Below are 21,419 nucleotides of genomic sequence, written 5' to 3'. Positions count from 1 at the left end.
AAAAAAAAAACTTTTTCTGTTATGCTACGGTTTATTTGTTTGTTTGTTTTCAGTGTTCACTTGTTGTTTCTGGCTAATGCTTTATACTTTGGCTTGTTGTATTTTTTTTGGAGCAGTAACATATTATTTATTTGTTTTGATATTATAAAATTTTGGAGCAGTTAGATACCAATTGGTGTATTCTAACTGTCTATTGTTTTTAATATATTTTAGTGGTATTGATTTATCTATTTGGATATTGTTAAATTTTGGGACAGTTAGATACCAATTGGCGTATTCTAACTGTGTATTTTTTGGTCTAATTTAGTGGTATTCATTTATGTGATTAGTTGTTGTAGAACCTTTGAGCAGTTAGATAGCTTTTGGAGTATTCTAACAGTTTATATTTTTTTAACACAAGTTTACTTAGGATTTAAATACAGTTTAGTTATCAAATTTGGTTTTAAGAACATCAAATAAGCGTTTGTAAGATTTCCTGGTAATCTCTGCTTTAGAGTAATGGTACTATCATTACATTCAAACCATCCACATTTCTTTTTTATACATGCAGTGTAGTGCCCTGAATTGGTTGTGGCTCCTGCGTGGTAGTTTATACCTATTGTTGTGAAGGTTTTCTTACCTAGTGATATTTGACCATGTGTGAATCCAGTCAGCTTGCAGTTGTTTTTGGTACCATCTGCATTGTAACGTAGAAGCATTAGTATTATGTATTTACTATGTGTTTGTATTACTAACGTGGAGCGATTATCTGAATTGCAGGTAGAGCATAATCTACCATGGTTTGCATTTTGTACAAGTCGCTGAAATGGAATGGATTCACAATTTGGTATTAATATATATATGAAGCGTTCATTGGGGATTTCTTCTTGTGTCACATTGTTGCAGAGAGTGCATGTATGTTTCCACATGTATGAAATCTGAAACATTTCATTTATAGGTATGTTTTTGTTTTCCAGTACTTGTAGTAAGTACATTAGACATTCTTGTGGATCTTCCTGTGAGTTTATAGTGAATTTCACCATTCGCGCACAGTGGTCCAATTGTTGTCTTATTCCATAAACTATATACATGTTGTCAGGATTGTTTGCTGCATTTCTGTGAAGTACTAACCATTACACAATGGGTCTGTACTGTGTAAGTAAATGGTGTCAACAATTGGTGGTAATTGAAATAGAATATTCATTGCTACATTTGCGTAGCAACTTACACCAACTATATTTGAGAATTTAAATGGTCCAGGTAGTTCTGTATCTAGCTGCTTTTTTGGAGTTTGTCTTCCTTTTTTAAAGAAGTACCTGGTTTACTTTCCCTAATTGATTCTTTTTTGCTTGTGGTACTTGATGAAGTATTAGTTTCTTTTATTCTTTTTGGAGGATTTGCAGTGACATCCTGTTGCATTTCTGTTTGATTTATTTTTCTTTTATAAAGTTTTACTTTTTGTGGAACAGAATATGTGTTTAGGCGGGGGGGTGTATAGTGAGCAAAGTCTATTGTATTCTAAAATGCAAGGAATATCAGCGATTATTTTACTTGCATCAAAGTTGATTAGAAATAGACCGTCAAGTGTACGTAAGCGGTATAGTGCTACATAGCTCATGCCTTCTTTAAAGACAGTGTTACCAATATCTATCATTGCTTTGTCTAGGGTAAGATCTTGTGATTTATGAATCGTGACTGCTTATGCAAGAGTTAGAGAAAATTGTTCTCTGCGTACATACATATATTTGAAGAGAAGGAATTTAGCTGTTGAGCGTCCTATCCTTTTTACTTCTGAAAGTTTGTCAATGAGTATATGGACAAACTGAATTTTGTTGTCGTGTGGGTATGTTTGAAAGCCAACAACTGTACCCAGTGCTCCATTAACTAGTCCTTAGTCCACGTCAAGGTTACGTTTAAGCATTACTCTGCAATTTAAGGATAATTTTAATATCTTTTCTAAGCCTGCTGTGTTTGAGATTGATTTTTCTAAACTATTTAGTCTTGTTGTGGCTTGGTCACACATGGTTAGTGTCATATCATGTACATCTAGTTTGTCTGTGGCGCTAATTTCCATGATTGGTTGCATTTCTTTACTTAGCATGATTTCATTGAATTTGAAACAGCTTGCAAGAGTTGGCATTAAGGCCATACAATTGACATTTTTGTGGGCTAATTGTTCCATAACATCTGTAGCACATGCATTATCGCCATAAAGTGCATTAATGTGCCGGGTTTTCAATATTGCTTCCAACTCTGATACTTTTTACAATGTTGGCATAAGTGAGATCTGCAGATTGCCGCATGTTTTCGGTTAATTCTCTGTATTGGAAATGTTGCCAAAGGTTGACATTTCCAATGCTGCTAACAGTTTTACGGCAGAGTTTGTGTCCTAATGTTTTAAAAATAGGCTCACCTTTTACTGGTGTTAATTGAAGCAGATCTCCAAAAACAATAATGTGTTTTCCTGCAAAGAGCTCTTCATAGTCTGTTGTGAGTACTTCTTGTAATCTGAGGTGAATCAAAGCTAACATCAGGTTGGAGACCATGCTCACTTCATCTATTAGTAGCATTTTCATTTGTTTCACTACTCTGCGTAATTCCATTGCAGCTTCTGCAGAAAATTTGTAATAGTCTAATTTGTTCTGGTGTTCTACTGGTAATAGTAGTAATCGGTGTAGTGTAACACCACCTATGTTGTAGGCAGCTAAACCTGTGGGGGCAGTGACAACAGCTGACAGTTTGTTGTTTGTCAATTGTTGAAGGAACTTACTAATGATTTTGATTAGGAATGTTTTGCCAGAACCAGCTTCACCACTTATGTACAGTAGTATAGGTTTATAATTATGGCAGGAACATTCTTTATTTTCATGTTTTACACCATGTGCAATTTGTTTAGTTACTTCTTCAAAAATGCTACTTTGCTCATTGTTTAGTTTTGATTCTAGTATAGTTAAGTCTTCTTTATCTTCATACTGACACATGGTGTTTTCTACTTCTATCATAGTTAATTCTGTCTCATTTATTATTAGTGGTTCTCCCAGTGGTTCTTGGCTTCCTGTTACAGAAGGTTGACTATTGTCAGGAGTGTCCTTATCTAGTTGGGCTTGGAGTTCTTCTTCGTGTTGCTGTTCATTGTGCAACATTGTTTTGTACTGTGTAAAGTTTACATCAGTTATAGTGCTTTCATTTGCTTTGAAAGCATCCTCATATGAGTCATAGTTATCTGGTAATTGTTCTTCTTTTCTCCATGGTTTGAAGAGTTGTAGTAGGGACATGTAATATACTTCTTTTTGTTGAGGAGTCTTTAATGACAATTTGATATGATTAATTAAATTTGGTTTAGTGAGTTTAACTAAGCTGCCTTCACAGTTTGTCACTCTATATTTACCTTTTTTTTCATCAGGTTTCATATTATTTTTGTATGTGTAGTTTTGGGCTATGTGGTATAGACACATGTTTTCCAAAGTATTACTTCTGTTTGGGTAGTATGTGTCCAATAAATTGTTTTTTAAAATGTCTTGGCTGTTGGGATCATGTTTGGCTATTGTTTCTATATCTTCATATGATTTTAGAACTCTTTTTCTAGATTTAGCTGGACCAAGACTTAGCCATACTATATTTTCAGATTTACTGTACAATGCAGTACCAGTTAAACGATCAGCTGCTTCATATGATCCACATTCTCTATGGGTGAGCATTTTTATGCCCAAGCTATATAATTTCTGAGATAGTGTTTTATCTGATGACAGGTAATTCCAGAGGTCTTGGAGCTCTGTCTTTTCTGCTTTAGTTAAGTATGCTGCGACATATCGTGCAACTGCAGTAGAATTGTCTGCAATGTACTGCACATCTATGTTTGCATTCCATAAGTGGGCAATGATTGCATTATAATCATTTATATATTTTTCTTCTTCTTTTCTTTTTATGTAATATGTATTTTTAGGTGACTTACCTTTAACACTATGTCTAACTGAAGACATGAGGTTGTTCACTTGACCTGTATTTGTAACTGGTCTAGGGAAACCAAATCGGCATTTGGTGTAGTATTTCCCTTTGTTTTTGTATTTGCGACGACAATATTTTCAACATTTGTGTCTTTGAAATTGTAAAATTTGTGCATGAAGATCACTATTTGTGGCTTCTGATGGAATTTCACAAGTGACATATTTTTCAATAAACTGTAAAACAGTGGCATCACTGTCTTGACCAAATTTAGGAGCATCTTTAATCCATAAAAGCATGTGGATATGTGGTGCTCCTCTGGCTTGGTATTCTTTTCTCCCAAAAAAGTGTTGCACTTCTCCAAGAGAGGAACAGTTTTATTACAAATAAAATGTAGCATGACAATGAAGCGATGGAGAAAATATCTTGAAACATTGACAGGATCCAAAGAACAAAATTCTCCAGGTGTTAGTATATCTATGTTTGTTTTGTTTTTATTTGATATGAGTAGGAAATCATGTAAATCTTCCCATGCATATTCTGCACAACTTAATGTAACAAACCAAGTGGGTGGGCCAAGGTTTCTGATCATACAACGTACATCTCCATGATGTCGAAACCAGTACTCTTTAGTACCACGCATATTTGCTAATAGATTTGTAATATTTGATTGTAAAACCTCATCCTTTTGTTGCACTTTTTCTTATAATTGTGTAGCTGTCATATTTTGAAAGTGTGATCCTGATTTTAATATGTGTGCAACTCCGTAACATAAAGTTGCTAGTTCACTTTCAAAGAGTAGGTGGAATATGTATTCCACATTTTGTCTAAATCTGGGATCTTCAGAGTACATCTGTAATGAGCAGTATTCTGAAGCTGATATTTGAATAGGTCTATCATCATACCTTCCTCCTTTGCCAGTAGGAAAGAGTAGAGGAAAAGCACATGCTTCTATACTTTTTTCCCATATTCTGATTGGCGATCCTTTTGTTTGACGCATTTGGTAAGTTTCCAGTACATCTTCTACGGTGTCATTACAGTGCAAAGGATGAATTGTATAATGGTCTAAAGTATTTGATATTGTAGCAGGATCTAGTAGCTCAAATTGACCAGCTTCTTGTGTTTCTTGAATTATTTCAGGTGTATCTTTCAAGTTTTCTTCAACATTAATTTCTTTGTAATATTTATTATTCTCTTTAAGATATTGTAAGGCTTGTCTAACTTTATGTAAATCTACCAGCTGTTGCCATATTTATTTGTTTTTTGTAGGTACTCCATTTACTAAGATAATTAAAGATTGCTGCATTGGACGTTGCACTCCTAGAGTATGCACATTTTCTTTTAGATCTAATGGTAAATAACTACTTTTCCACGAATGCCTTTTACCAATTCAGAGGGAGGTAATTTTACAGTTTTTGGTTGAACGCGTACTATTGGTTTGGTACTTCAGCTGATGTACTTTTAAATGTTAGTATTTCTTTTTTGTATGTGCTTAGCAAAAGGTTGCCATGTGTAGAATTGTTGCTAATTTGGTTTAAAGCTATTTCATTCTGTAAATGGCTTTCACTTCCAAAATATTTTTTCTGGATATAGTCAATTTCTTGAAGTAGGTCTTTTGCTGTACCATGTAGAAGAATGTTATTTAAATTTGCTAGTGCTAAAGCAGGACTTTTAGCATAGTACAGTTTATAGAGTAGATGTCTTATAGTTGAATGATGTGTTGATATCATGGAAGGTGGTTTTACAAGTAGGTCCTGTAATGCAGGCCAATGAATGTCCTTGTAGTCCTGTATATTTGTGCACTAGACAGGTATCCATATTTTGCAGTAGTTTAATTTTAATTTTGTCTTTGCTTTTTACATATTGATTGAGGAATTGACGTAAAGACTTGAAAAATTGTTCAGGAATGTTACATATTGACGTGCATGGCCATTTGTACACTAGACATTCTGATTCAGTTGAATGGAGGGGTAATTCTAAGTTTTCAGGGCATATTTTTGTAAGGAGTACTTCTTGTTCCATAATGGTATTATTAACTTTTTCATAACCTCGACCACTGCTGTGTATGGCAATTGTATTTGTTTGTTTTTGTTTGTACGCTTCTTCATTAAAGTATGGTTCTGTGCTCGTAGTGTGACTCCATTCACCTCCGCAGATACTTAAGAAGTTCTTTCTGTTGACATTTTATTCCTTGAGAAGTCTTTTTTGTAATTTAGTTATTAGTTTTGTTAGTGGTTTCATTTTGTTTAACACTACAATAAATAACTTTCTTTTGAGAAGAATTGCACTATCTATCAATGCTTCTAAAATTAATTTCCTACGATAGGTTTTAAGCATTGAACCTGATTTCTCTCCTGTTTTTATAAGATTTTGAAGGACTTTGTGACGGAACATTTTGGCTAAAATACTTTTCTTGGTATGCTTACTTTGCACTATATTAAAATTTAAAGAAGTAGTTTTATCTGTAGTGATAGCTGATTTTCTGTTAATTGTTTTTTGGTTTGTTTTACATTTTGATAGAGAAGGAAACGTTTTTGAACTTGAAACTTCCTGTGTTTCACTAAATGACTGTATTAGCTGTTTTGTTTGAACTTTTTTTACAAATTCTGATAGAGATGGCTGCTTATGTTGGACACTTTTATTTTCATTTGCTCTACTTCTGCGTTGCTTTCTACGGACTTGACTTTTGGTAGGCTTCTTTAGGGTCTGTTGATAAAAATAAAGAAGGTATGGGTTGGGTGTTCTGCAATGTATGTGTGCTGTGTGCATGAGTGTTTGAGTAAGATGATGTATGTAATGGTGTCTGATTGTGCATTGGGAACTACAACTAGTAGGGACGTGTATTCTTCAATTAATATGTTACTAAACTCAGGTTCAGATTACAGAAAAAAATAAGCTAGTGGTGTGGAGAAGTACAAATAGTAAATCTAATGTATACAATAAAAACAGTTGTTTGTTCTATAATATGAAAATTCTAGCGGTTGAGATGGGTAATTTGTGTGTCCAAAAGTAGGAATTTGTGTGCCATTCTGGCTGTAAATCGCTGTTTAAGACATGGGGATTTTTGGACAGAATGGTGCACAATCTCTATTTTTAGGCAAAGAAATAGCATGAATTAACTTTACAGTATGTTTGAGTAATAATACAAATATTATGGTGATATTCTACTCACTTTTTTTCTAAAATGAGAAGTTTAATTCTTAGTTCTTCTTTGTTCTTGAAATTCGGCTGCTTCTTCTTCACTGCAATTGTAAAAGAAACAAATTAGTAATTTTGTTTGTATATAGCATTGTTTAAATTTAGATATTGATTTTTTTAATTGAAATCCTCAGCGCCTTCCTTAAAACCATTAAATCTATCTTAATCACATAAAATACGTTGCACCAGTTCAATACATATGATATGTTATTAATGAACAAATTGTATTGCAATGAGTAACTGTAACAAACAACATATCTTTAGTATGTCTTGTGAAATTCATAATGTACCACTGAATACCACCATTTCTGTAACTAAGCTGTTCTAGGTAATAGTGCCTTAATGTCATGCTTAAATTAAAGTAATCAAATAAATAAATAAATAAATGTAATTGTATAAGTATTATTTTTTGAGATTGGAACATAGAGTATCCATGCATGCAATTTTGTTTCAATATATGTAGTCTATAAACTTCATTTCAAAAATGTTAGTTTAACATGATTTGATAGTGTGTGTATTAAGAAAGTAAATAGTATAAAGGTTTATAAGTGATAGTTGATTTTAGGAAATTGGAAAAAAGACAGTAGATTCATTTTACAGATTACACAAGCTAAAAGTCAGTTTGAAAATGTGTTCATGTACTGTACAGAAAATATGCATACCTGTAGTTTGTGTTCATGCATATGGATATGCATGGAGCTGCAAGTAGAAATCTTGGAGACTTGTACAGTATTTCTTGTAGATGTGCTTGCCAATTATATGACACTTGTACTCAGAGAGATTCACACTACATTTGCATTGCTGATCTATGATGATGCAGTTAGATGTAGAGTTCTTTAATGTGATTGGTGCATGGTCATGTGATTTCTTAGCTACATCCAATGAGGGAATGGCACAGAGAGTGAAGTGGAAATGGTGAAAGGGCTGTTCATGTTACGATATGTTTGCGGACATGGCGGTAGTTCACGGACATCAGGAGTTACATCCGGGGATTTTTGGGTTCAGAAGTCATGCAAATGAGAATGAGCAGTGAAAGGGATTGGTCAGGAAAGTTTAGTGGGTGTGTTGTGCCAGGAGAGAGTTTCTCAGATACTCTTTTTGCTGAGAGAACAACAGATAGCTATGGCTGTGTGTTTCAGAAAACAGATTGTTTGGATTTTGGGAGATTCGTGGATACATTGGTTGAAGGTGCATGCACAAAGCTGTGGAGTAGCTGTAGATCTTGGATTTCCACATGTGGAAGTACACTGGCATGGAGTATGTGGAATGAAGTGGTTGGACTTGCTACCTCTCTGTGCTACTTTGGAAACAAAGCAACATCCAGACATAATTGTAATTCATTATGGAGGGAACAGTTTAGGACATGTGTCTGGAATTTCTTTGCAATTTGCTATGAAAGGAGGACTTGGGAAAGTCATGGACATGTTTCCTAATTCTCAAGTAATATTTTCACGTATCGCGCAGAGACAAATGTGGCTTCGTTCTTCTTCATTTGGTCCACAAATGGAAAAAGCAAGGCGCAATGTTAATAAGGCTGTTTGTGCATTTCTAAGAGATTTTGGCATGTCCTCCTTTCACCAATGAAAATATTATGTTTCGTAGTACATACATTTTTCGCAGAGATGGAGTCCATCTTACTTATGCTGGCAATCAGATTTTTCTGAGAACTGTACAAAATGCACTGTGACCTTTTTTAGAAATACAGCATCCATTTTGAAGTAGGTGTTAAGTATTTATAATTTTTGACATACAAACACCTCCCAAAGGCTCTTTTCAGAGCCACCACTTCCTCCCAGAGAAAAATGCAATGGTAACAATATGGTAGCACCCCAATTTTTTTAATGTTCGCGAACTGTCCGTGGACTTTTAAGAAATACAAAGGGCCCTGCTTTATTTATCTTCACTTCTATTTTTTAACTGTGAAAGGAGGCTCTGAAAAGAGCCTTATTTCTTTTGATTTTTGTAATTTTATATATTTTTTTTGTTTTTTAGACACGACACACTGGAAGAGGAGGGGAAAGGAGGGTAAAGGGGGGACACCAACCACATGGATAAGAAAGGGTGAGCTGAGAGAGGAAGATGTAGAGTGGGTTTTATTTGGGTAGTGAGCAGGTCCTCTCGTGCTCTGAGACGATAGTCTCAAAAGCACTCCAAAGTCGCTCCCCCCTGCAGAGTACTGTGTTACAGTACATACATACAACTGTGACCCTCGAAAGGTAAGGGTCATCAGAATTCTGTATGGCCTGTGAGGCAGCTTGAGGAAGACGCTGTCCCACAGAGGTGGTCCTTGTGGTGACAGGATCAGAAACAGAGGATGAAGTAGAGGAAATCAACCTACTACGTTCTTCGCAGGGTACAACCTTGCGAATAGCCCCAGAGTGAAATGACCTCAGGTGTCGCTTCATGGTCGTGGTCCCAAAGCTGTACGAACCGTGCTTCCCGCGACTGCGTATCATTTTGCACTCATTGCAAATAACACGGTTCACACGAGCCTTAGGACCATTCCCATAAATTGAAAATAACCGCCACACCCAAGACTCACGTCTAGTGCGGGTAGTTGGGATTTCCTCTACCTCATTCTCATCATCCTCTTCTTCCACCTCTGCATCCTCACTCCTGTTCATCAATGACATTTGTGATGTCATCTTTGATGTCCTGGGTGTTAGTCTTAGCAGTGCACGGTGGTGGCGCGAGTTATGGTTGCTTAGCTTACCATAACTGGTGAATTTCAAGGGTTTTTCAGTTTTACTTGGAACCATAAAATCCCTTTAACAAAGTTTTTTCACTGAATTTCATAGGTTTTTAGTAGCACAACTTAACCATAACGTCCCTTTAACAAAGTTTTTTTCACTGAATATATATATATATATATATATATATATATATATATATATATATATATATATATATATATATATATATATATATGTATATTACATGGCCGCGGTAGCAGCCATGTAGTTATGGTTAAGTTGGTGTTTCCATAGGAAGAGCCCTTTTTGGGCAGCTTATAACTTTGCTCCCCCTGGACGAATCCTCACTAAACTTTGCAAAAAAAGTATATGGCCCACTCTGAATTTTTTTGGAAAGTTAGGTGAGGATTCGTCCGGGGGGGGGGAAAAGTTATAGGGGGGTCCCAAACTTTTTTTTTTCCCCATAGACTGAATGGGAAAAAACTTTGCGCACGGCTACAGCCCGAACCGCTGGACGGATTTACACCAAATTTGCGGCAGTAGCGGTGGACTGGTCCCGAAAGCGTGCTTTTGCAAATTTGGTGTAAATCCGTCCAGTAGTTTTTTAAAAAAATGACCAAAATGTAAGGCAAAAAAATTAGTGATATCTGTGTTCGCTTCGCGGACGGACTTCCCTGTTCACTCCACGGACAGCACCCCGATTGGCCCATGGCCTTGCGTCATGACCGCGGACATGTGACGTGTTCGCTGATTGGACGGCGAGGGGCGTGGAGCACGTCAGATTTTTTGTGGCGCCCGCCATCTTGTATTCGCCGTGGACCGCGTACAGCGCGGTGAAACGTGGATAAAAAATTATATTTAGTGCCCTGTGTTGGTGTGTAAGAGTGTTTGGGGAGGGTGGGGGAGTATGAGATAAGTTCAATGTTTTGTTTTTTTATGTGCTAGACGATTTTGTTGCGTTCGATTTGTCCGCAGAGAACACAGCTGTTCTGACATTTAGTAAATAAACTAAATGGTGGATGTTTAGAGGACGGAGTATGTGTCATTTTTGTTCACAAGGAAGGTAAAAATGAGCTATGAACACTCGCGGTGTACTTAATTGTTCGTAAATACACAAACTGGGGGTGTCCTCAGGACGCTGTCCGTATTGTAATCTGTCTAGTTGAATGTGTTCTAAGAACACTCGTGGTGTCCCGAAATGGTTGCAATTACACAAAATGGGGGTGTTCTGAGAACGTTGTTTGTATTGTTCGTTGTCAGGGTGAAAGTGTTTTAAGACCACTCCTTTTGTCCGCTAATAGTACAATTTCCTACGGGCGTCAACCGACTTTTTGTCCACTAAAGAAACGATAAATCCGGCTGGTGTGCGCCGACATTATGTGATAATCCTATGACTGGCGCTATTGACCTGGCTGACTTGCTTTTGCGACACTAAATCATATCTCCCGCCCCTATGCCTGATATTATCAAAGCATTCATATTCCCCGCCTCTCTCCGTGACGTTACAGGGTGCGTCATCAAACACGCCCAGTCCTCTCCAGTCCTAAGTGACTTTACACAGAACCCGGAAGACAACACATATTATGTCACAACACAGCGCGCCACAATTCGGAATATGAAACAGTGATTTAAAAGCAAACAGCAAGATTGTAAATTTTGTAAAGTACATTTATTTGACATCAAATGTTTAGAGAATATTCAGCAATTTGCATTTGTCTTTGTTGTCGATCCGCAAAAGTTCATGTTGAGGCTCGCGATGTTCCTTTGCGGTACAGAGGGTGTTAGATCAGCTTACAACTCAGTGCGCCACAATCCGGAATATGAAACTGTGGTTTAAAAGTAAACAGCAGGATTGTACATTTGGTAAAGTACATTTATTTCACATGAAATGTTTAGTGAATATTTAGCGATTTGCTATTGTCTCTGCTGTCGATCAGCAAAAGTTTATTTGGAGCCACGCGTTGTTCCTTTGCGGTAGATAGGCTGTTGGTTTATGATAAAAGCAGTAAATGGTCGCTCTGATAATCGGAAGGTTGTTCCAACAACGAGCCATTAGACCACTCTATTGGTTGGTATGTTGTTTGTAGCCGCTAGTACTGTGTAAGGGCATATTGGTCCTTGGTGATTGTCCCATAAAATGGTGAGGGTCATGAAGTTGCATATTTGGACCTGCACCTGGCAGTTGAAAACCCCCTCCGCTGGAGTCTGTAAATTGTGACATAGGCAAAATGGGGCCACATACCTGTTTTAAAAAACATAAATTAGTCTCACCAGCCGATCTTCATTAAAAATCATAATTTTATTTATTAGGGCGTGAAACTATTTGCTATCGAAGATAGTGCAACGGAGTATGTTAGCAATAAAATAATAATATTTTCCCATTCATATAGCGCTAAGAACCGTGAGGTATCTAAGCGGTGCTTATTATTAACCACGGTGTGTGGTGCTCATTTATCGACCACAAAAGGATGAAAGGCTGAGTTTGGCCTTGCCGGGATTCGAACTTGCGTTAGCAAGCTGTGCACGGATGTCAAAGCGAGCGTTGTACTCGCTGTGCCACTTGACAGGCTACAGTGAAGTGGCGCAGCGAGGAGAGCGATTGACCGCCTATAGACCGGTTAAATTATTTATATGAACCCACCCTGTGTCGTCTGCCCTTTTCAGAGCCCTCTAAACGACAGGGGATCAATTCGGCGGTGATAGTGCGCGGTAGAAAACATTATGCCACTTTCAACAAACAAGTTCAACTTGAGCGGTGTTTAATGCTACGCTATTGTAATTATATTTGGTATAAAATAATCTAAAGGGTTACTTACAGTACGATTGCAATTTCCATTGTCTACGAGTGGTGCAGTCCCAAAGTACGACTCCGCGTGTGCCAACGATCTTTCGCATAGTGATATAATATATAAAAGTGGTTTTGTTTCAGAAATTTCATGCTTATCTTCTCTTACGTTTTAGCAACACTACTTCAAGAGAAGTCTTTCATCACAATCTTTGTCTGTCAAGGTCAAAACACAATACAACCTTATAGTCCGCTTCGTGAGCCTCTCCGGGGCCCGAGAAAAAAATGGAAGCAGCTGACCTTCACTGTGAACGAGCATAAATTCTTACTTTGCAACATTCTGTGTAAAGCCATCTGTAGAAGTTGGTTTTTGCACGCCATGTTTGTATATTGTTTGCGTGATATTAAAAAAAGTTTGTTTAAAGGACGTTATGGTTCTAAGTACAGCCGAAAGACCTCTGAAAATAGCAAGTTATGGTAAGCTATGAAAAATACTCGTGCCACCACCGTGCACTGCTAAGACTAACACCCAGGACATCAAAGATGACATCGCAAATGATATTGATGAAATCACTGATGACATCACATTATGTGTATGTACTTTTCATGGAATTTGTGTACTAGGGATTTTTATTATAATGTTCTGAAAAAAGTGTCAAGGATATTGCAATAAATATCATACCGTTATTAGTGCTTTGAACGATGCATTGATATAAATAGCATTGTATTATGGGATTCTATCTAGTATACTGAGCTACTAATGGAGAAATATAGAATTGTGTGCAGAGTACAAGATGAAAGTATAATATTTGTAATGTTAATATGTTGAATAATGAAATGATAAATGTCCTGAAATGTTCAAAAATTCACAAAATGGGGGTGTTCTGAGGACGTTATTCGTATTGTGTGATTGCTTAGCTGTATGCAATGAGGGAATGGCACAGAGAGTAAAGTGGACGTCGTCCGCGGACACCGCGGCTGTTCGTGGACAGGGCGTGCTACATCTGGGTTTTTCCAGGAAATCCAAAATGGAAAGAAGACTGTACGGATCAGCCATTCAGATGTCGAGGTTGTGGATTTGTGTTGAAAGAGACTGTGTGTGGTGAAGATGGCAGAAGTGGAGAAAGTCAGGGTGTTGGTGCTCGGAGATATGTTTGTGCATGGTTTACAGCAGTACGCTGAATGCAGGAATGTTGCAAAGAACTTTGATGTCAAAGGAGTGGAGGTGGTGTGGAGCACTGTGCCTGATTGCAATCTACAGGGAATTGTACAAGTTTGTGTGGATATGGCCACGATGAACAGTCCCCATGTGGTAGTTTTGCACTATGGTGCTTTCAATTTGGGCAACGTCAGTGCCCCTACTTTGTTGGCTGATTTGGAACGCTTGGTTCAAGCCGTAATGAAGATCCTTCCAAATGCGAAAGTAATTTTTTCTGGATTACTACCTAGGGCAATATGGGACAATAGTTCAGTTTTTTGTCCTCAGCAAAACATTGCTAGGTGTGTCATCAACCGAGGCATGTGTCCCTTCATGCTTAGAGCTGGTATGTTCTTCTGTAACAATGAGAATATTGATGCCAGTAATGCTGTTAATTTTAAAGAAGATGGCATTTCTTTATCTTTTACGGAAAATGCCTTTCTATTTTGGAATGTAAGGGTTGCTTTGGAGAAGGTTATGTGAAGATTTTAGGAGTAAAGCAAGAAAAAAAAACAAGAAAAAAATACAAAATAACAGGTGTCTGTCAAGCATCTGTAAAAAAAAAAGAAACGGCTCTTTTCAGAGCCAACTTCAAAGGGGAAATGGGGCACACTATTTAAATTAACATTCACCACGCTCAGATTTTCGATATGTCCGCGGACATGGTGGTAGTCCGTGGACATGAAAATCACTACGAGGGAGTTAGTATGTTCTATGTTACATGTCTATGAAGTCAGGGATATTATGGTTAAGTTGTGCTACTAAAAACCTATGAAATTCAGTGAAAAAACTTTGTTAAAGGGACGTTATGGTTAAGTTGCGCTACTAAAAACCTATGAAATTCAGTAAAAAAAACATTGTTAAATGGACGTTATGGTTAAGTTGCGCTACTAAAAACCTATGAAATTCAGTGAAAAAACTTTGTTAAAGGGATGTTATGGTTCAAAGTAAAACCGAAAAACCCCTGAAATTCGGCAGTTATGGTAAGATAAGCAACCATAACTCGCGCCACCACCGTGCACTGCTAACACTAACACCCAGGACATCAAAGATGACATCACAGGTCATTCCAGAGGTCTTGGAGCTCTGTCTTTTCTGCTTTAGTTGAGTATGCTGTGACATATCGTGCAACTGCAGTAGAATTGTCTGCAATGTACTGCTCATCTATATTTGCATTCCATAAGTGGGCAATGATTGCATTATAATCATTGATATATTTTTCTTCTTCTTTTCTTTTTATGTAATATGTATTTTTAGGTGACTTACCTTTAACACTATGTCTAACTATGTCAACACTTCTAAGATTAATTTCCTACGATAGGTTTTAAGCATTGAACCTGATTTCTCTCCTGTTTTTATAAGATTTTGAAGGACTTTGTGACGGTACATTTTGGCTAAAATACTTTTCTTGGTATGCTTACTTTGCACTATATTAAAATTTGAAGAAGTAGTTTTATCTGAAGTGATAGCTGATTTTCTGTTAATTGTTTTTTGGTTTGTTTTACATTTTGATAGAGGAGGCAAAGTTTTTGTACTTGAAACTTCTTGTGTTTCACTAAATGACTGTATTAGCTGTTTTGTTTCAACTTTTTTTACAAATTATGCTAGAGATGGATGCTTATGTTGGACACTTTTATTTTCATTTGCTCTACTTTTGCGTTGCTTTCTACGGACTTGACTTTTGGTAGGCATTCTTTAGGGTCTGTTGAAAAAAATATAGAAGATATGGGTTGGAGTGTTCTGGAATGTATGTGTGCTGTGTGCATGAGTGTTTGAGTAAGATGATAAAGATGTATCTAATGGTGTGTGATTGTGCATTGGGAACTACAACTAGTAGGGACAGGTATTCTTGAATGTATGTGTTACTAAACTGGGGTTCAGATGACAAAAAAAAAGTAAGCTAGTGGTGTGGAAAAGTACAAATAGTAAATCTAATGTATACAATTAAAACAGTTGTTTGTTCTATAATATGACAATTGTAGTGGTTCAGTTGGGTAATGTGTGTGTCCAAAAATAGGAATTTGTGGGCCATTCTGGCTGTAAATCGCTGTTTAAAACATGGAGTGTTTTGGACAAAATGGTACACAATCTCTATTTTTAGGCACCAAAATAGCTTGTATTAACGTTATAGTATGTTTGATTAATAATACAAATATTATGGTGATATTCTACTTACTTTTTTTCTTAACTTAACAGGTAACTTCTTAGTTCTTCTTTGTTCTTCGAATTCGGCTGCTTCTTTTCAGGAGACTGGTCTTCACTGCAATTGTAAAAGCTTCAAATTAGTAACTTTGTTTGTATATAGCACTGTTTTTAATTTAGATATTGATTTTTTTTAATTGAAATCCTCAGTGCCTTCTTTAAAACCATTAAAATAATTTATTTACATAAGATACATTGCATCAGTTCAGTACATATGATATGTTCTTAATGAACAAATTGTATTGAATGACTAACTGTAGCAAAAAAAATATCTTTACTATGTTTTGTGAAATTTATAATATACCAGTGAATACTACTATTTCTGTAAGTAAGCTGTTCTAGGTAATAGCGCCTCAATGTCATGTCTAAATTAAAGTAATTAAGTAAATAAATAAATAAAAACAAAAACATATGAAATTGTATAAGTATTTTTTAAAAGATTTAAACATAGATTGTGCTTGCATGCAATTTTGTTTGAATATATGTAGTCTATATATTTCATTTAAAAAATGTTAGTTTAACATGATTTGAGTGTGTGTGTATAAAGAAAGTAAATAGTATAAAGGTTTATAAGTGATAGTTGATTTTAGGAAATTGAAAAAAATACAGTAAATTCATTTTACAGATTACACAAGCTAAAAGTCTGTTTGAAAATGTGTTCATCTACTGTACAGAAAATATGCATACCTGAAGTTTGTGTTCATGCATATGGATATGCATGGAGCTGCAAGTAGAAATCTTGGAGACTTGTACGGTATTTCTGGTAGATGGTGCTTGCCAATGATATGACACTTGTACTCAGAGAGAGTCACAGTACATTTGCATTGCTGATCTATGATGATGCAGTTAGATCTAGAGGTATTGAATGTGATTGGTGCATGGTCATGTGATTTTTTAGCTACATCCAATGAGGGAATGGCAGAGAGAGTGAAGTGGAAATGGTAGAAGAGCTGTTCATGTTATGATATGTCCGCGGACATGGCAGTAGTTCGCGGACATCGGGAGTTACATCCGGGGATTTTTGGGTTCAGAAGTCATGCAAATGAGAAGAAGCACTGAAAGGGATTGGTCAGGAAAGTTTAGTGGGTGTGTTGTGCCAGGAGAGAGATTCTCAGATACTCTTTTTTGCTGAGAGAACAAAAGATAGCTATAGCTGTGTGTTTCAGAAAACAGATTGTTTGGATTTTGGGAGATTCGTGGATACATTGGTTGAAGGTGCATGCAGAAAGTTGTGGAGTAGCTGTAGATCTTGGATTCCCACATGTGGAAGTACACTGGCATGGAGTACGTGGAATGAAGTGGTTGGACTTGCTACCTCTCTGTGCTACTTTGGAGAGAGAGCAACATCCAGACATAATTCATTGTGGAGGGAACAGTTTAGGACATCTGACTGGAATTCTTTTGCAATTTGATATGAAAGAAGGACTTGGGAAGGTTATGGGCATGTTTCCTAATTCTCAAGTGATATTTTCACGGATTGCACAGAGACAAATGTGGCTTTGTTCTTCTTCATTTGGTCCACAAATGGAAAAAGCAAGGCGCAATGTTAATAAGGCTGTTTGAGCCTTTCTACGAGATTTTGGCATGTCCTCTTTTCACAATGAAAATATTATGTTTCGTAGTACATACGTTTTTCGCAGAGATGGAGTCCATCTTACTTATGCTGGCAATCAGATTTTTCTGAGAAATGTACAAAATGCATTGCGACCTTTTTTGGAATTACAACAACCATTTTGAAGTAGGTGTTAAGCATTTATAATTTTTGACTTACAAACACCACCCAAAGGCTCTTTTCAGAGCCACCACTTCTTCCCAGAGAAAATTGCAATGTTTGTGATGGGGTAGCAACCCAATTTTTTAAATGTTCGCGAACTGTCCGCGGACTTCTAAAAAATACAAAGGGCCCTGCTTCATTTATTTTGTCTTCTATTTTTTAACTGTGAAAGGCGGCTCTGAAAAGAGCCTTATTTATTTTTTGATTTTTGATATTTTGTATTTTTTTTGTTTTTTTATACATGACACACTAGGAGAGGAGGGGAAAGGAAGGTAAAGGGGGGGGGACCAACCACAGGGATAAGAAAGGGCAAGCTGAGAGAGGAAGATGTAGAGTGGGTTTTATTTGGGTAGTGAGGAGATCTTCTCGTGCTCTGAGACGATAGTCTCAAAAGCACTACGAAGTTGCTCCCCCCTGCAGAGTACTGTGTCACAGTACATACATACAACTGTGACCCTCGAAAGGTAAGGGTCATCAGCATTCTGTATGGCCTGTGAGGCAGCTTGAGGAAGACGCTGTCCCACAGAGGTGGTCCTTGTGGTGACAGGATCAGAAACAGAGGATGAAGTAGAGGAAATCAACCTGCTACGTTCTGCGCAAGGTACAACCCTGCGAATAGCCCCAGAGTGAAATGACCTCAGGTGTCGCTTCATAGTAGTGGTCCCAAAGCTGTACTTACCGTGCTTCCCGCGACTGAGTATCATTTTGCACTCATTGCAGGTAACACGGTTCGCACGAGCCTTAGGAATATTACCATGAATGGTAAATAACCGCCACACCCAAGACTCACGCCTAGTGCGGGTAGTAGGGTTTTCCTCTACCTCATTCTCATCATCCTCTTATTCCTCCTCCGCATCCTCGCTCCTGTTCCCCTCTTCAGGCCCTTGGGGAGGTGGTGGTGGAGGGGGTTGGGGTGGTGCTGAAGCAGGTGCAGCACCAGGTGGCAGTTCTGCAGCCAGGGATGCCATCTCGATGGTGTAATCAGCAAGTTGCTGGATAAATAGCTGTGCTCTGAAGAATAGCCAGAAACACAATGACAATAAGCTCTAGGGCGTGTTCTTTTATAGGGGTGCTTGTGCGCGGTTCACGGACATGCGCGCTGTCCGCGGACAGATCGAACACAAAACAAAGTTTGAAAAGTTTCAAAAGGTATGTAGAAACTCAGGATTACTATGTGGGACTTGTGCCATGGTGAGATTTTATTGAAAAATATTATGGATTAATTGAAAATGTACTTTTAATTTGTTCGGGGACCCGAACAGTGTCTGCATTCAGAACACGCGATCAGCTTGGGCGCGGTCATATGATCCGTTCGCGAACAAGTCCGCGAAGGAAGCGCATGTCCGCAGGACACCAAATGCACAGAGATTGTCTAGCGCATGCGTGTTGATGTTCTACGGACACTGTTCGGGTCCTGAACTAATTAAAATTGCATTACACGTGAAACGAACATTTCAGGACACTGCGTGTGTTCTTAGAACAGTTTAAATTAGCTAGCGAACAGTAAGGACAGATATAGTGTTCTTCAGGACACGTTCAATTTTGTTTATGTACGAACATTTCAGGACACCAATTGTGTTCTTAGAAATTTTTCAACTTGCTAGCGAACAGTACGGACAGGTATAGTGTTCTTTAAGACACCTCCATTTTTGTTTAATTAGAAACAATTCAGGACACCGCGTGTGTTCTTAGAACAGTTTGAACTTGCTAGCGAACACTACGGACAGATATAGTGTTCTTTAGGACACTTTAATTTTTTTTTTAACGAACATTTCAGGACACCGCGTGTGTTCTTAGAATAGTTTCATCTTGCTAGCGAACAGTACGAACAGGTATAGTGTTCTTTAGGACATCTCCATTTTTGTTTATTTACAAACATTTCCGAACACCTGCACTGTCCGGGGACACCTACATTGTTTTTTAAAAAAAATAAACGAAACTATTTACAACACAATATAAAAATTCAACTTTATTTAACATATATTAATAATTTATGACAGAGAAGGTGAGGCAGAAACAGAAACAAAAACAGGAGAATTAGGGGTTTCATCATGATTGTTATTAGGTGAAGAAGGGATGGAAGTCTCATCAAAACGTTTTGGGTTATGGAGAGGGTTTGGGGATAATTGACTGGGATATGGTGAGGAGGGACAAGTACATGTGGGGCAGTGGTATGAGGTTTTTGGTTTAAAATGATCTTCCACAAAAGTTTTCAAATTATTAATATTAGTCAACAATAAATCAATTTTTTCTTCTATACTGTGAAAAGTGTTATCCATAACAGGTTTTTCTGATGTATTTTCTATTTTTTTATGCTCTGTACAAAAAAAATATATATATATATATGTTAAATGTATACAAAATAATAATAATTAAATGGTTTATATTATAAAGTGTTTACCATTAGTTTCACTATCTTGTGACATTTCTTCATTTGGGAAATGTTCCTCTAGCCATTCCAGAGTACTAGACATTTCTGTGAGAGAAAAAAAAAGATAATATATTTTTTTATCTAATACAGAAAGTTTATAAATATATGAATAAAATTAAGTACACTTACTATTTCAGGTAAGATATGTCCTATGTACTCAGTGGGTCTGCTCTTGTTCTCAGTTCTGTTGTGTTTGTGAGGTAATTATGTTGGAAGCCAATTTATTTTCTTGTGGTATATTCCATTTTAGAACATAGTGCATTTAAATGAATGGTTAGTGTATTGTATATATGGGTTACATTTCTTATGTACTAGTACATATAATGTGTTTGTGTCCTTTTTTTTGAATTTGTTAAATGTTCCTATGTTATGATATAACAATCAAACATACCCCCCCAGAGTTTTTTAGGTAGTGGTACTGTTCTTCGAACATGTCCGCGAACATTAAATGAGTTCATGGACATCAAGTAAGGTAGAAGAGATTCAGTTAGTTCCATATGATATGTATATAAAGTGAAAGTCATTATTGTTAAGTTGCACTACTAAAAACTCAATGGAAAAACTTTGTTAAAGGGACGTTATGGTTAAGTTGCGCTACTAAAAACCTATGAAATTCAGTGAAAAAACTTTGTTAAAGGGACGTTATGGTTAAGTTGCGCTACTAAAAACCTGTGAAATTCAGTGAAAAAACTTTGTTAAAGGGACGTTATGGTTAAGTTGCGCTACTAAAAACCTATGAAATTCAGTGAAAAAACTTTGTTAAAGGGACGTTATGTCCTGGGTGTTAGTCTTAGCAGTGCCCGGTGGTGGCGCGAGTTATGGTTGCTTAGCTTACCATAACTGGCGAATTTCAAGGGTTTTTCAGAACCCTTCTTGGAATGGATGTCTTAGGGACCCATAGCCATTCGTCCAATGTGACCGGCGAGAAGAGTGTATTGTGTAACGTTACCCATTGTTTATTTGGGGCAGTCATCAAGTGGTCAACAAGGACGCGCAATTGTGACGCTTTATAGTAGGTGTCAAAATCGGGAAAACCCACCCCACCCTCATCTTTGGGCCTTGTGAGAGTGTCATAGGCGATTCTATGGGATTTACCGGCCCACAGATAACTGTGAAGGGCCCGTTTGATCTCCAGGAGGAATGGGTTTGGTATCTGGGTTGGCAGCATTTGGAACAGGTACAAGAATTTAGGGAGGATTACCATTTTGATGGAGTTG

The sequence above is a fragment of the Ambystoma mexicanum genome, chromosome 5q (genome assembly GCF_040938575.1).
Source record: "Ambystoma mexicanum isolate Mex_15411 chromosome 5q, UKY_AmexF1_1, whole genome shotgun sequence".
Classification (NCBI taxonomy): Eukaryota; Metazoa; Chordata; class Amphibia; order Caudata; family Ambystomatidae; genus Ambystoma; species Ambystoma mexicanum.
Note: the sequence above shows the minus strand (reverse complement) of the source record.